Source organism: Alligator sinensis, unplaced genomic scaffold, assembly GCF_000455745.1.
Source record: "Alligator sinensis unplaced genomic scaffold, ASM45574v1 scaffold71_1, whole genome shotgun sequence".
Taxonomy (NCBI): domain Eukaryota; kingdom Metazoa; phylum Chordata; order Crocodylia; family Alligatoridae; genus Alligator; species Alligator sinensis.
In genome coordinates this window covers 4933622-4948609 of record NW_005841834.1, presented here as the reverse complement: position 1 = coordinate 4948609, position 14988 = coordinate 4933622, and positions in this window count along the sequence as shown.

Sequence of the window (14988 nt, the reverse complement as noted above, 5' to 3'; positions counted from 1 at the left end):
CATCCTTAATACAGGTAGCTCAGGTACCAAAACTTTCACAGCCGGAGTAGCATGGGGTTCAACTCAAGCTCTAGAAGTTTCACCAGGATGTAGGGAATTGACTTTGTACCTGAATCCTGGGCTGCTGTTAGCCTCTCTATTATCAGTACCCAAGCCACCACATGCTAGATATCTTAGGTGTGTCTATGTACTGCAATCACATCTTCGGCTGCTGTGAAGGCATAGCCAGAACATAATGACATCTTTTAAACCCCTCTTAAATGAGAAAACAACTAAAAGGACCTGCCTGGCTAGAATAGTTTATACAAGATAAATTAAATTCTGTCGTGACACAAACCCCATGCCACCCTTGTTTAATTTAACTTTAATTCTCACACATCTACTGATTATGCCTTTTTATTAGTAACATTAATAGATGGCTATTTTGACTTTGGGGGTCCTAGATGAGATGTCAGGGTGGTCCAGTGGCTGGGACCAAGAGACTTAAGTTGTAAAAGATTTCCAGTGTGTCTTTGGAAAGTCCTGTTTTTCTGGCACAGATCCTTAAAGGTGTTTAACTCACAATCATAGGCTCAAATTAAGCGTATGTGTTAAGACATACAAAAAACTAGAACTCTTGGTTCCAAAATGATACCTTTTATTAGACCAACTGGAAAATAGCAAGAAAATTGTCCTTTTCTGCAAGCTTTCAGGATCAAAGTCCCTTCAGCAGGCATATGTGTTAATGTTTTCTTGAGCCAGAGCCTCCATATCATGCACCCATTGTTTGAAATGAGCACTGCTGATTGGCTGAACTTACTAATTATGGGGGCCTAGAGGTGCTAAGTGTGATGGAGATAGCCAAATGATTTTATAAAAAAGACCTTTTCTACCTCCCCTTTAAGAGTGAATTTGGAACCTGCTGCCACCTTGTGGTTAGAAACAGAAAGTGCATGCATATGGGAAAAATGCAGCCATACCAAGAGTATAATTAATACCCACTTGAAATCCTTGAGGTTGTATTTGAGCCATTATCCTAACACACTATTAAGGGTTTTGTTGATGTTAGGATTTTTCCATTGTTCTTTGATTTGTTTTGACTTTTTGATAAAAAGATTGCTTTCATTTATAAATTGGAGTTTAAAGTAAAGTAACTGTGTTTATATCTAAGTTTTTTGTGTTTATTGCCCATCCTCATTGTAACTGTTATCATTTCCCAGGTTCCTGCACCATAAACCAGTACTGGCTGAGTCATGCACATTGACATGACAGTTACATGGATGCGGTGCTAGATTTTTTAGGCTGTATTCCAGTACTCTCTGAATCTAGTGTTGTGAACAGAAACAGTCATAATATTTGTTTCATTTAGAGCTAACCTAGGCTTATTGTGTTTGGTGGAGTAAAGAGTTTATTTAAATTCAATAGATTAATACAAAAATAGTATAGGAAGGGACCTCAAAAGATCATCTAGTCCAGCAAGGGCCAATGTTTTTGGCAGGTGTGCCATAAATTAACCCTATACCCTCCCTGCATGATACTCTGATCCCCTTCCCCTGATTGATCTGCTGCTCCGCTTCCTGCTGCCTGCATTATCTGCCACTGTGCTGCCTGCCTTCTCCCTAATCTGACATGTGCCACAGAGGCTGTTTGTGCCACTTGTGAAACTCATGCTGCAGGATGGCCACCCCTGATCTGGTCCAATCCCCTGCTGAATGCAGGATCATCCCTGTCTAAGTCATCCTGACCAAGTGTTTTATTACCTGCTCTTAAAAGCTTCCAGTGATGGAGATTTCACAACCTGTTCCTGGGCTTGACCACCCCTGTAGTAAGAAAGGTCTTCCTAATATCCAATCTAAATTTCCAGTTTAAATTGTTACTGCTTGTACTGCCCTTGTGGACACAGAGAACAGTCTGTCTCTGTCCTCTTTGTAACAAACTTCTATGTACGTAAAGATTGTTATCAAATCTCCACTTCTCCCCTCCAGGATAAATTATCCCAATTCTTATAACTGGTCCTTGTTAATCATGTTTTCTAGACCTCTAATGATGTTGTTTGCTCTCAACTGGACTGTTTCCCATTTGTTCGCATATTTTACATTCAGTGGTCAAAACTGGACATGGACTTTAGGTGAGGCATCATCAGTACTGCATAGAGTGAAACAATTACTGGGTGGTGGCAATCCTGTCAATACAGCCCAGTATGCTATTGGCCTTTTTTATACCAAGAGAAAACTGTTGACTCAATTCAGATTCCGACCTGGTAAAATTACACTGACACTGTTGGGATGCATCAGGTGTAAGTCAATGTGAGATGGACAGGCTGGGTAAAAATCTACAACTCCCCACAGTAGCTGACCTATTATGCCTGAGCTATTTCCTTTTATATAGTTTGTCCCTACTTGCTCCAAGAATATACTGAGAGCCATGTTTGATCTGACTTTCAGAGGTGCCAAGGACTTGTTCATTACTGTACTGTCTGGAAGAAGACTTCAATAACCAATCTTCGCTAAATTACCTATCTGCTCAGCTATTCTTCCCACAGAGGAATCCTGAAAAGATATTGTAGATGCTAAAGCCACACCCATGAAAAAAAACCATTCATTTTGAAAGAATTATTTCAGCTTTGCTGCTGTAGGAAAAGACAGAATTAAGGATTTAAACATTTGCCTTTATTTTCAAAGCACATGTATAAATCAGTAAAGTTAGTGGGAACCACACAGAACAGATGGTACTTTGCAGTTTCTTTCTAAAATATTGGCTGTAAATAGCATTCCAGTAAGATAATTAAAAAGTTTACTATACATGTAATAGATACCAGCAGATGCCATCTCCCAGGGCAAATAATTTCTGTGTGATCATAGATTTGGAAGTGAGGAAAAATTATCATAATTTCAGCCTGAAGCATGTAATCTATTCATTTTGCATACAGATTCATTATAGAGGGGCTTTCACAACCCCTGGCACAGCTTATGTTGTCATTGGTACTCTTAGAAGTTTCTTCTTTCATTCCCATAATCTTATTTAACCTGAATTTTCAGTGCTGGGTTGCAGGTAAAATTAATATTTATGCCCCTCTTATCTATTTCCATTTCTATATATCCTTGGGTGTGTCTACCTGAGATGCTTTACTGTGCAGTAGATGCAGTAGACTAGTCTACAGTGCAGTAATCATCACTATTTAACCATGCCCTAGGCTACTGCGCAATAAAATAGGCTAATGCACAGTTATCTACTACCTGAAAGTACAGCTAGTAGATTAACTGTGCATTAGTTACTGCACAGTAGCGCACATGTAGATGCTGGCCAGGAGCAATTTGCTCCCAGTCAGCCTAGGCAGCAAGGGGCCCACTGCCACCTCTAAACACTGTGTGTTGGGAGCTGTGGTGGCTGCAGGGGCACCTGTCTCCCTGCAACGTGGGAATTGGTTGCTCCCAAGCTGGCACACATATAGACCCTTTCTCTGGGGGCAATTTACTGCTCCCTTTTTAATGTGCAGAAACCTTACTGTGCATTAATAGCATGTGTAAATACGCCCCTTCACTATACGAGACTGGAAAAAACAAAAGAATCATATTTATTACCGTGTCTGTTTAATTTCTGCTCTGGTTTCCACTGGAGTACTATTAGTTGAAAACACGGGGCATGTCTACAATGTAATGACAGGTACTAAATGTGCCATAATTGGCGCAACTGTGCAGTAGTAGCATACTTTTTATGACACTAATGTGCAGTAGACTAATTCTACTGTGCATTAGCACAGTTTTTGCTACCATGCTAATGTGCAATAGAATTAGTCTACTGCACTTTTAGCATCTTGTGTAGATGCGCCCACAGTAACCAATTCTCCTTTTAGGATTAACTGTAAATTCTAGAAACACTAGAGATGTCAGACAGCAGATATGTACACATAGTTTACTTATTTTTGTTATAACAAGATTGTAACTGAGGAGATCAAAATAATCATTCAGTGCTAACTAAGGGCTAAATTATGCTTTGAGCAGGAAATAATGCAGGCTCTCTCAACTCTTGACTTTCCCACAAACCAACTCATTGTGGGGGGAGGTCATGTTTGATCCTTTGGCAGAGGAAACAAGGAGCATGGCTTTACTAATCTGCAGAGGTCTCATGATTTTCAGGGCAACTTCAAAGATTTTGATGCATTCACAGTGTATCATAATACCTGCACAGGGGACTAGTATCTCCCCACTATTCCTTGAACTGTGATAGAGCACCCTCAAGACTTGTGCTCCACTGTCTGCACTTGAGGCAAAGTTCCCTTTGTGTGTGTGTGTAGGGGAAAGTGTATTGACTTTACTGGATGTGACAAAATGAACACAGGCTTGTAGGAGTGTTATACTGAGGAGAATAGTTCATCCCTAGCTGTCTCCACTTATGCTTTATTTTCCTACATGCATGCAGACCTCACAGGCTGTGTCCAGATGTGAGTGGGTGTTTGGTTCCCTGGGGACAACTAGTGGTGGTGCACCTTGTGCAGAAAGCAGAGTATAAAGAGAGAGAAATTAGAATGTAAAAGACAAGAGAGAGGGGAGAGAGAGAGAGGGGAGGGGGCAGTGCTGGTGGAGACAAGCAAACAAGCAGTAAACCAATAGGAACAAAGCAGTCATTAAAACTAACCCAGGTAATGGGATAAGAATCCATAGTCCCTGTTTAAACCATACTTAACACAGGCCAGCCTGTGGATGATTTCTTGTTCCACAATTTGCCATTCAAATCAGTTTTTAAAAGTTTGATGTCTGAGAAGAGCCACCCTCAGGTCAGCAGTGGAGTGTCTGGGGTGGTTAAAGTGTTCTGCCACAGGCTTACATGTGTTTCTGTAGCTGATGACAGATCAGTGTTTATTAATTCTGTCACATAGGGATTGCCCTGTCTGTCCAATGTAGACAGCAGAGGGACGCTTCTTTCTTCTTCCATACTGCTGATACAGAGCAGCAAGTATAATTTTACATTTAGGTGGTTGAGCTAGACAATTGCATCAGGAGCAGCAGAATGTATTGCTGTGATACCTCCATCATATTTGTGGATTGGGCATAGATTTGTTATATGGTCCATGGTCTGTTCTGGATGATCACAGTTGCACACTGGAGAGTTTTTGATTTTCCATTTGTGTATCAAGTATCCACATCTCCCATCATTTGTGCAGATACAGTTTAGAGTTGTCCATGAGTGTCATGGGAAATCAAAGCTGGGGACCTTCTGCATTGGATCTATCACAAGATGTTTATTTGGGACTTCCTGTGAACTCCATTTGGTTTTCCAAGCCTCATCAGAGTTGAAGTTACATTGTTGATGGTTAAATGTGTGGATCTAAAAGGGCTTGCATTATTGTAGGCAATAGTGAAGGGCATCATTGAGGTCCTGGTGGATGGGGAGATGTTTGTTTTCCTTAATTCACTGTATTTCCCATAGAGTTGCTGCCTCACAACAAATGGCACTGTAAGCAGGTGGTGCCATATATGACACTGGTGGAGTTGCAAGTGAATGCATCTCAGATGTTGTAATCCATGTTATTTAGATCAAACTGATTATAGTGGGCTACACCAGCTCCTTGTTACACCTCAGCTGTGTAGCTGTGGATGAGTATCACTTAATTAAATTTGTAATGCATAGGAATTGGCTTGTATCTCTTAAAACCTTTACTTGTCTTCATGGTGTTCTCTTATGTTCCTGAAGCCACCAGGACCCTGCTGAAGCAATAGTGCATACCTGTATCTTGGCCTTAAATGTTGTGTATGTACATAGTAAAAGCAGTTAATTGGACTCCACAATACCTGTGTTGTTCCTTCAGACTGTGTGCGTGCGCTATGTAAAGAGAAAAAGGCAGAGCAATAAGCAGTAAGAACATGTTTCTGAAATAGAAAGTAACTGCAGTCCCAAAGACAATGAAAAGGGAACTATGCTCTGCAACCACTATGCTTGTGAGAAACTTTCTCATTTAGAGAAGATAAGGTGGTTTAAATGTATAGCTGTTTTAGGAAAATAATCTTGGACCATGAACTCAGGAAAACACTGGCCCATGTATACTGAGAAATTGGATCAGTGTATACAATAACTAGCTGATTAGAAAAAGGTGGCTGTTTTACTGAATATAATAGAACTAAAACTTATAAACTGTTGCATAGTTGAATGACTCCTGTTAAATCAGTACTGGTATGTAACTAAGCCTGGTATCCTGTCTGTGATTGATAAACAAAGTTATTTGTACTCTTCTGTACCCATGAAGTTTCTTTGTATTATATAGAGTTAGAAACACAACTCTATTTGTTCACATTTGCCTGTATGTACAAATCAACAGGGAGTTTTTCATTAATAAGTTCTATGGAATTCATTTAAATTCCCTCTTCAACTTTTTTTTAAATAAAAAATGTGCACTTATTTTCAAGGACAACAATGAAAAATGTGTTCTGCTGCATATAGAATTGTGTAAAACAGTCACTTAAGTGGTTACATTAGCCATATTTGACTCGCTCTGCTTCACTTGTGCTGGTAGATAGTCTTGTTTTGGCCTTTTGAATCCATTTGACTCCACGTTTAGATTTCATTTTTGCATGAGAAACTGAATCTGATTTCAAGCATATGAAAATAAAACAACAATAAAAATAACACCAGCGTCTTTAAAAGTCTGTGAATACTCATATAAAAGGATCTAGATTATATATAGTAATACCAGGGCTGTGGTGCAAAGTCGGCAAAAAGTGAGAACAAATATTTTGCCATGACTTCCCAAAATATTTTCACTATAGCCATATTCACAGGTGCTAATGCAGAGCAGTCTTAAGGAAGCTAAGAGGGATCTAGCTCATAGGCCTTGGTTCTGTGCTTGTGGACACTCAGTGGAGTGATTTATATGTGCAAAGTGGATATTAGAGTGCCAGTGAGAATTCTCCAATCATTTGCACTGAATTTTGCATCTACTTTGCACAGATGTAAATGACTGATTCATTCATGATGTAAAAATGAATAAAGTATGAGGCACTGATAAGTTAGGCCCTCAGGGGTTAACTGTCCTTCCAAACTTTGTCAACACTGGACAAAGGTATTGTGATGGAAAGCATGTTATGATATTAAATATGACTTAGGACCTGCTGTAGACGGGTATTAGAACAGCTGGGCAATGTGTTTGTTGACATAATAGTCCTTGTTAACGTCAAGTTAGTTAGCACATTTTCTAATATGGTCCATTTGTCTAGTACAGATGAGACCTCAGCCATTCTAGTGTAAATCAGGACTCAATAAATATAACATATTGTGCTTTGTTGTTCTTTCATGCATATTGGTTTAATTTATCCCATCGGATAAGATATTTCTTCAGTGTTCTTCACCTGAGGATTTGACTTTTTGAGTTTAGACAATCACTGGAATCAGTTTTTCCTAAACTGGAATGCTGTGTTACCTGGTGATGCCCTTTAATATTTCAGGAGGATGTTACTAGCTATGGACCAGTGACCAAGAGGCCGGTAGCCAAAATAATTAACTATTCAAGGAAAGCAATAGAGCAAAAACACTTCCATGTCAGTTAACCAGTTTCTAGATGTACACAGTTACTTATTCACTCACATACAACATGCACCTTTTTTCCAAAAATCAGGGTGTCTGTCTTAAATGGGGAAACACAGGGAATGGAGGGCCCAATCCTGGCAGAAGCCAAACTGTTAGGTTCCACTTTGAATTGAGAGGGCAGTCAGCAGTGCCTGCCAAGTCGGCTGAGAGCCCATGCAACTTGAGAAAAAGGGACTGGCAGTTCAGCTCAGTCAGCAGCATCCATGGAAGGCCTGTTTCTGCTGGGGCTGAACTGCCCAGCTCTGCTTCTAAAGCCAGATAGGCACCATGTCCTACATCTAGATGGTTAACAGAAGAGCCACAGGTTTTGTGGCCCCCCCTTACCCCAACTACAGCTGCCAGTGTTTTCCCTGCAAAAGTACCAAACTTAATGGTATTTTTAAGGAAAGATTTTTTTTTCCTTCATTCTGATTTCCAAAACCAAGGTATGTGTCTTATTCAGAGCTGTGTGGTATGCAAGAATATACAGTAATATTAACTTATCAATTACACCAGCACCAAAACCAGGACTATTTTGATTTGTAGGAAGCCCACCCTGTCATCTTATTCTAAACAACCCTTTTGTTGTTTAATGTTACAGTTTGTAACGTTGGAAGCAGAGAGAGTTTTGACATTTGACATACCAGTAAGTCGAACTATGAGATCAAGATGCTTGGCTTACATTATTAGAAGGAAGCTGACTGTGTAAAACTATTTCCTACTGTTTTATCAGTTTCTTCAAGAGAAGTAGGATTTTGGCATTTTTTCCATCAACTGCAATGAAAACAAGAAGCAGAACTGACTACAGTATTATCAACTGTCACAACTTCTATCGTTCACAATTAGATGCTTGCTTAAAGTCCCAGATGAAATCCTGCTATTGCATTAAAATCTGTTTTTGCTAAAATAAGTTTCTAGCCCTCTTGATTGAAAAAAATCTTGAAAATATGAGGCAAGTGCACTGGAAAGGGTGAAAAACCATAAAGCAAATAAAAATAACCCAATTTTTAATTTGTAAAATGATCTAATGACTTACTTTTTGAGACTCATTATTTTTATAAGTTTGGAGTTGGCAATACTTCAAAAGCAATAAGAAAAAAATCACAAATGTTTTCTTTACCAGTTTTTAATATGAACTAACAAACTAGAAAACAATGGGACTGAGATTTTCAAAGCTGGTTCAGAGTTTTGGGCAGTTAATTACAATCAAAAGAAAGAGTGATGACAAGTTCTGCTGTTCCTGGATAATATGGCTTTAGTTTACAGTCTGTATGATAGTTTAGATAGCAGAAAAACTAGGCTGTTAGGATGTTTTCTTTTTTTAGTCAAGCTTAATATTAACATTTTTTACTGTAAATTGTTGAGGGTGGCAGCCTACAACTACTAAAAATATAAAGGTTGGCAAATATTCAGCTGACCAATTGGAAAATGCCAGCTTTCAGAAAGTTAAATGTTTTGTTTTGTTTTGTTTTGTTTTGTTTTGTTTTGTCAGCAGTACTTCATCCTCTGCTAGAACTTCTATATTTAATTAATTGTTTTGGATGGATGGCATACCACTGTGTCCTCAAAGCCAAGGGTGTGGAAAATCAGAAGTAAACCACAATTATCCACTAGCACTTGATTTAAAAATTTTTAAAAAGTAACCACCTCAGGAATGTTGATAGTGAGTGCATTTTTTCCATTCTCAAGAGCCACCAGTAAAAAGATAGCACTTTTTTTTTAAAACAAAAACTGAGAAGGAGCTTATCACATATTTAATGTATCCCAGAGGTAATGCATAGCTCTCTTCAACATTTCAAGTCTTACAAAATTAGGTCATGTGCAAAAAGAACAGGAGTACTCCAGTTAAAAGTGACAGTCCTGTATTTGGAGCACTCATTGATTTCTTTCCCATCAATTCAGCATTTCTACAGGTAGTCGCACAGTGTTACAGACCATGAACATGTGTTCTCCTGCCTATAGATGTACACAATAAGTTATTCAGCACAAAACAGATACTGCTGCCCAAAGAGCAATTTGTTCAGCAAGTAATGTGAGACACTCCATGACTAAGACATTGTACGCTGCTGTCGTGGGGTGTATTTTTTTTTCCTCTGGCAATAGATTTAGTGATACAGAACATCAGGAAAAATCTGAAACTGTAGTTACATATTCAAGGTAGAACTTGTTAATCATAGCATTTTCACACAAGTACTTGTTAGCACCACTGTAATTAAAAATGTGTTCATGATTCAAAAGAAATGACTATTCTAGGGGTCTATAACTCAGCCGTAAGTATCTAATTTGGCAGTCATAGTCTCAGCCCAGAAGCAAATTGTTTTACAAAATCTAAAGAAAATCTATTAACCTGGTGAAAAAATGAGATTTTTAAAGTGAAAAAATGAGAAATCTGGATTCTTCTGAGTTTTTGTAATTCAAAACAGTGCAGTCTTTAAAAAAAAAAATGTATGTAATAGGGCCTGATTCCCCACTGCTTTGCATACTTGTCCCATCATTCACATCTGTACTGGGTGTGTTTTAACATGCTACTTCAGCAGTTGACAGTATCTTTTAGGGGTGGGCTGGAATGACCCAGCTGGAGTCTGAGGCAAGCACTTGGAACGCAGCTACTGCTGCTGCTCCTGCCACTTCTCCCAGCCATGGAGCAGGTGAAGACACCAGCCAAAGTCCCCTACATCTGTAGGCCAGTCCAGTGGCTCTGTGGGCCTTGCATTCCTGACCTCTGTACTGCTTCATCAGAATCACAGTGTTTACCTGCTGTAAAGGGGTATAGATAACTATTTGCAATGCAAGTCAATAAGGAATACACTGTAATGGTAGGGACCAGTTTTGGTCACAGGTACTGGTGCACTCTTCTAATTTAAATAAAAAATATTCTGTCATTCTTAATGCTGGCACAGACAGAGCCTTGAGCCAAGACTGTGTGCTGTGGAGTATAGAAGGGTACAGTCCTGGGCAGTGCAAGCAAAGAGAGCTTTACATCATCTTTGCATAGACCTGATTCTGGGGCCAGCTGCTTCTCTAAATACATGTACTTCCACCTCTATAAAAATGAGACTTGTCATTTCTACTTGGTATATATGCCTAGTCACACCTGGCACAGCTACACAGACCTGTAATACCAGGGGTTGCAGTGGGGTCAGAAAGAGCCAGTTTATAGTTGCCCTGCACTGGGCTCATCCAGCAGATTCCAGCTTGCTGGGAGACTTTTTTAGACCTGTGCGCCATACCTTTGTGCCAAGGCTCTCATCTGAAGGGCAGTAAAGTGTACAGAATTTATCTACCACAGAAGGATGAACAGCTTAGTCGACCCTGCCAGGGTTTGAAACTGAAATCCCCAGTGCTCTGGAGATCACAAAACCAGAGCCAAATCTGCAAGCCTAGAATCAAATCCTGTTTGCCTCCTCAAATGACCACAGGTTAGTGCTGTCATTAAGGAGAAGAGGATCTGAGGCTCAGGCCACTAATGCTGTATGCCAAATGGGGCATCTTATCTCATGTAATACAGCCATTTTGTTATTTTTATTGAAGCACAAAGAGGGATTAATGTAAACAACCTATATTTCATTAGGCCTTTGTAGACAGATTCTCACTGAAAGGAACAGAGGTTTTCATAACATTTACATGAACTATTTATTTAAACTTTTGAGGCCTTCAGCATATGCAGTTTTACAGCTAACATTTCCCAGGCATGATCTGCAGATCACCTAAGTTAATTTAATCAGTTCACACCATATGTGGTATGATATAGGGGATTTTACAGCATATTACCAATGTTAATGTATTTCACTCATTGCCAAAGTAAAAGCAGTCTTAGCTGCACAATGTTTCCACTGTAAAGATTTTATTCAGAGGGTTTTCCTTTTTGTCCTTACAAGGAAATGTTGAAAGTTTTAAAGCTGAGACCAAAAATAGAGGGAAGGGAAAAGTGTTGCCAAAGTTGTGTCCCATTTCTTCTGCACTTCATTTATACTGCAATTCTCTGAAATACAGAAGGGCTGTGTGTCTCTTTATTAAGCACTATAGCCAGATTTTGGAGTCAATGGGTGCATCTACACGTGTATTAACTTGCTTTAGTTAATGTACATTAAATCTAGTAGCTCCATTGTAAGAGTGCCTATACTCAAGCGTGGAGGCTACTCCTACACACTATAATTACAGTGCGCTGGAGCAGACTCAATTAATCAAGTCTGCTGGGGCATAGTAATTACCATGCTCCAGCTAGCCTCTGTGTCTTATGTATCAGTGTCCCCACACTTCAAAATGGAAGCACAGGCACTTTATCTAAAGCTCGTTTGATGAGCTTTACATAAAGCACCCCCACCACCATTTTGAAGTGCAGGGAAGCTGATACACAAGAAGCTCTGAGTGCTTTAATTAGAGCAGCTCCCAGCTCCCCCCAACCCCTGGAGCATGTGTAAAAATGCCCTGAGGTACTAGGAAAATGCATATTAGGCTGTCTTAATGTGCATTAACTAAAGAGCATGGTTTTTAAGTGGCATTTAATGCACATTAGCCTATTTTAATGTGCGTGAACTAAATAGGATTTCTTTTAGTGGTGCTTTAATGCGCATTAAAACAGGCTAATGCACATTAAAGTGCATGTGTAGATGCACCCAGTGGCAGTAACTGAACTCTCATATGAACTGGGATGTGGTTGCTCATGCTGTACTTAACACATGCCTTCTATATGAAGGAAAGTTTTGATATGATCCCTAAGCATAAAAAGTCAAATAATGTTCAAAGAGGCTTAACAATTAATGCTAGCCCAGGCCTTGAAATGTACTTTCACATACCAATATCTAGTTGGGAATCGTCCTGCTTGGAGCAGGGGGTTGGACTAGATGACCTCCTGAGGTCCCTCCCAACCCTAATCTTCTATGATTCTATAATAAGAACAGTTCTTTTAGCTAAATGCCTGGTGAACACTTTCATGTCAGCCTTTTCCTTTTATCTGTATTCTGGGCATGTCTGCACATGATGCTACATTGCTGTAGCAATGCACTATGGTGACACAGTGTCCACAGGCAAGAACCTTGTCACTGCAGCTACATCGCCACAGCAACACACTCCCGTTACAGCATGTCACTACGGTGACGCAGTGCCTAAAAATAACCATGCGTGGTGTGCAAAGCAGAGTATGTGGTCTTTTAGAACTTCCAAAAGGAAGTATTAAATGATGGTGCAGTAAGCACAGTTCCATAGTGGCACAGGTAGGCATGCCCCCTATCAAATATCTTTTGTCAAGGCCCCTCAGACGCATTTCACTGTTGATGTTCTTAGCCAGGAAACATGCAGCAGAAGGTTAATTATAGGAAGCTTTCCATGTCCTGTCAGAATTAGGGATCTACAAAACATTCCCATCAGATTGAGCCTGGCCTCAAAATTCTGTATGTGTGACAAACCTAACTGAGGATATTTGAAAAGAGACACTCAGAATCAGGCAGGGAGTTATGCGATAGGTCACTGGCACAAGTGGACCTAGCCTAGACATCCCATCCCAAGTTTTTCCCTTGACCTCTTTCCCAATCTTTATCAGGGTCTTATAACATTGGGGAATCAAGAAGTGCCTGCCCTTCAGAAGGCAGTGGAAGAAGGAAATATACTCTTGTAAAGCCAGTTTTGCTATCTGCTAGCTTGTTGAATCTAGTAAGTCTTTTAGCAAGGATGCCCCCAAAAAGAACATCTTAGCATGGAGAAGCTCCATGATATCTTGCTTGCAGATGACATGGAATCTATGAGTGTTTCCTAATTATTCAAGGAGCCCTATGGGGCAATACAACAGATCAGCAGACCATGCCATCCAGCTTTGGAAACCTCATTAAGGACTGAAGAGGAATCAGTAAACCCCTGAAGAACATACATTTGGGAGAAGCTCTTTTTCAACTTTGCATGCATAAAACCATTCAACTCAGTCCAGCATGTGAAATAATTTGATGCGTCATGAGAGTGTAAAATGTCACCTGAGATAATCTGTTGCAACAAAGTTGTATGCTTCCATCAAACCACAGTGACATGTTAGAGAGGGCTGAGTGAGGAACAAAGAATGGGCAGTCCCCAAATTGTTTAGATGAACATGTCAGGTAGTGATGGTATTTTACTAGAACTGTGACATGAGTGAGCAGACTGTTTGATAATTAAGAGAGATTATAATTTTGTGAGATTATTTCAGAAGTCTTTGCTGTAGGAGAGAGAGATTGCTGATGGACTCTTGGCAAGAGTGAGTGGGGTTTTCTTGTTTTTGATATGTAGGGTGATTAACGTCACAGATGTATTTAATTATATCTTTCTTATTTACTCATTAAAGTGTAAATCTGAGTAAAAAAAAATACTGCACTCCAACATCAACTGCCAAAACACTTATCCTAGCAAAGACCTCCCAGCTATTTTTCAGGTGGGAAATAGGTCAGCAAAGACACAGTTTTAGCCATTACTCAACCCAGTGAAATGCTGTTTAACATTTTTTTTTCCTGAAATATGAAGTTTACTTAATGTCAGAGGATAGTAAATTTCTCACAGCACTAGTACTCCAAAAACAGAATTATTGAGAAGAGGGCTTTGCAGAGGCATTTAGAAATGTTTGGAGAAGAGGCAATCATATGCTACCAAAATGGTTACAATGCGGTTTAAATGTGCTTTACCTTGGCAGAACATTTTTTAACTTTCTGTAAATGATTTATAATTGGGGAAAAAAAAACACAGAAAATCAACATAAGGCCCAATATTGTTCTGAGCAAAGTCAAGGGCAAAACTCCTACTGACAAATAAAGTCAATAGGCTCTGCTTCACTGGCGGGTCTATGCTGACATAAATCAATGTAGGTCCTTCTGGAGGGACTTTTCCAGGGGCCAAAAAAACCCACAGAAACAAAAAAGCGGAGCAGTGCATGCAGAGGCAGCACGTGCCACTCAAAAGCAGAGCCAGGCTGCCCTGAGCCACGCTGCAGCTGCCAGCCAGGCTCTGCACAGCAGAATTGCTGCTATTGCAGCCCTGGGAGGCCCCCAGGACCCCAGGTAAGGCTAATGAGGCCAGCCCAGTGCTGGCCCCAGCCTCCCCTACTGGCACAAGGTGTGCAGCCGCTGGTTGTCTCCAGGTAACCAAACGTCTGGATGCGCCCAATGAGTCTTTCATAACTACAAGTGGTCAGGACCCCATCAAATGTTTCTCCCCAAAAAGACAGCATGCAGGATATAACAGGAGGGCATCAGATTATTGAAACACAATAAATATATAAGCCACATCCTGTTGCTGTTGAAGCCAGTAGGGATTTTGCTCCAATAAGAGTTGCCAAGGACATGTGTTTGTAGTATATTCATGTGTGTTTCAGAGTGTTCCTCAGATCTCATCAATTATAGATTTGAAGTGAATTCTGTGAATGTTCCTAATACTTTTCCTTTAGTTCTATCATCTGCAGTTGTTTTAAAAAATATTAGTTGTATGCTGTTGCCTCTT